The sequence below is a fragment of the Odocoileus virginianus genome, chromosome 21 (genome assembly GCF_023699985.2).
Source record: "Odocoileus virginianus isolate 20LAN1187 ecotype Illinois chromosome 21, Ovbor_1.2, whole genome shotgun sequence".
Lineage (NCBI taxonomy): Eukaryota > Metazoa > Chordata > Mammalia > Artiodactyla > Cervidae > Odocoileus > Odocoileus virginianus.
This window is the reverse complement of record NC_069694.1, coordinates 5,280,310-5,282,826: the sequence shown is the minus strand read 5'-3', so window position 1 is coordinate 5,282,826 and position 2,517 is coordinate 5,280,310. Positions and strand designations below refer to the sequence as shown.

Below are 2,517 nucleotides of genomic sequence, written 5' to 3'. Positions count from 1 at the left end.
TCCCCTGTCCTCCGAGGTCTCTGCCCTTTATTTAATGCTAAGGCACTGCAGCGGCAGCAGCGGGGTGTGTGTGCGTGCGTGTTTGTGTGTACCTGCTAGCTACTGCTGCGACTGTGAGGCGCTCATTCATGTCCAGTTCTCTGCAGCCCCATGGACTGTATGGAGCACGCTAGCTCCCCTGTCCCTGGACTTTTCCAGGTCAGAGTACTGGAGCGGCTGGCCTTTTCCTTCTCCAGGGGATCTTCTCGACCCAGGGATCAAACCCCCCGCCTCTTGCATCTGCTGCACTGGCAGGCAGGTTCTTCACCACTGTGCCCCCAGCAAATCCCCTCTAGCTGCTATGTGTACAGAACAGTTTGGGCAACTAAACCTGTGTCTTCCAACATTTGTGCATATGGTGGACATTTACATTTCTGCATGCCTCTGTAACTAACATATATTCTCACTTTTCAAATTTCAGTGACATTATACAGAATTATTTCTTAGGGGTTTCCTATCTGTCTTCACTCTCCACCGCAGGTCAGGATACGCCTGGGTTCTCTACAACTGAGGGGGTGGGAGGAGATGGTGTCACTGTTGTTTGGCCCTGCTTCACTGACCACGGTGAGGACGGCCTAAGTCTCTTCTCACAAACCTCTTCAAATCTTTATGAACTTCTTGCTGCGTTCATCATCTATGTACAATACACACCTATGAGCATAGAACACTAACACGTTAAACATGTTTTGGCAGTCCAGACAGTATGCAAGATTCTGTGATAGGCAAAAGATATTAAAAGATGAACAAATTATGTCTCCTGATATTATAGAATTAGAAGTCTGATGAGGCATGCAACCTTTATACAGAGAATCACACAAGTATACACAATAATGTCAAAATGATATGAGAGCAACAGGTTATCATGATAGATAATAGGATGACCTATTTGCAGGGTCATCAATGGAATAGACATTTTCTTCTTTTACAAATATATTGAAGATTTTGAAACTATTACATTTGTAATACTACTACTATACTATTACTATTCTAGCCACCAAGCTAGAAGTAAGATAATTTATTAATAAAAAAATTATTTCAACTTCAGCATGCTTGGAGCCATGTGATATATTTCTAACAGAATATATTTCTATTCTCCTGAAGATGAAGTGCTGTCACTTGCAATTATTTTGAAAGTTATTCAGCTTTTTCTTTCCAATCTGCTAAAAAAATTATGGTTTTTTAAGTGTAAAGATTTTACTAGGAGTTTTTCATTACAATGTAGGCTTTAATTACAGGACTTCAGAATAAAGCTCTTCACTTCCAGCAATGCATTTAAAAAATGGCTGTGGATGCTTTTAAAAGAGCAGTGAGCCCTTTTTCCTCTTTGCGCTGGGCGCTGACCGGTTGCGCGCCTTTTTCTTGGCTGCCTCCCAGTTCTAGATTAGCCGTCGCCATGGGTTTTGGAGACTTGAAAAGCCCCACTGGCCTCCAGGTGCTCAACGACTACTTGGCGGACAAGAGTTACATAGAGGGGGATGTGCCATCACAAGCAGATGTGGCAGTATTTGAAGCCGTCTCCGGCCCGCCACCTGCCGACTTGTGTCATGCCCTCCGTTGGTATAATCACATCAAATCTTATGCGAAGGAAAAGGCCAGCCTGCCAGGAGTGAAGAAAGCTTTGGGCAAGTATGGCCCTGCTAATGTGGAAGACACCACAGAAAGTGGAGCTACAGATAGTAAAGATGATGATGACATTTATCTCTTTGGATCTGATGAGGAGGAGGAAAGTGAAGAAGCCAAGAGGCTAAGAGAAGAATGCCTTGCCCAGTATGAGTCAAAGAAAGCCAAAAAACCAGCACTTGTCGCCAAGTCTTCCACCTTATTAGACGTGAAACCTTGGGATGATGAGACCGATATGGCAAAACTAGAGGAGTGCGTCAGAAGCATTCAAGCAGACAGCTTGGTCTGGGGCTCTTCTAAGCTAGTTCCAGTTGGATATGGCATTAAAAAACTTCAAATACAGTGTGTAGTTGAAGACAACAAAGTTGGGACAGACATGTTGGAGGAGCAGATCAGTGCTTTCAATGAGTATGTACAGTCTATGGATGTGGCTTCATTCAACAAGACCTAAAATCCATCATGGATCAGTGCCCTTAAATAAAAGTTTGAAAGACAAAAAAAAAAAGAGAGAGCAGTAAAATCAGCCGTAGCTGATAGAGTGTAAGGGGCTCACCTGGACCCTGCCGTGTTCATTCTGAGCTGTGTTCTGGGGGAAGCTGAGCAGGCATGATTCTGGGAGTAGCCCACTTCCTCGTCTCAACAAGACCAGATCACACATTGGGGCTATTTCTGATTCTCTCCCACCAGAGCCCACCAGTTGGAGCCCAGTGACCAGCTGCGGTCAGTGTGAAAGCCGCACCATGTCACTCTGCAGAGACCACAATACTCTTTCCTTCAGGTCCCATCTTTCCCTGGTGATAGGGAACTGGAGACCCAAGGACAGGCCCAGGACCAACCACTTGCACAGTGCCTACACAT

The 2,517-nt window shown here is 44.8% G+C and overlaps 1 pseudogene; it reads left to right on the top strand.

Moving 5' to 3' along the window:
• Window positions 1-1,380: 1,380 nt before the first annotated feature.
• On the top strand, window positions 1,381-2,156 carry LOC110133992 (elongation factor 1-beta pseudogene; annotated as a pseudogene).
• Window positions 2,157-2,517: the final 361 nt, after the last annotated feature.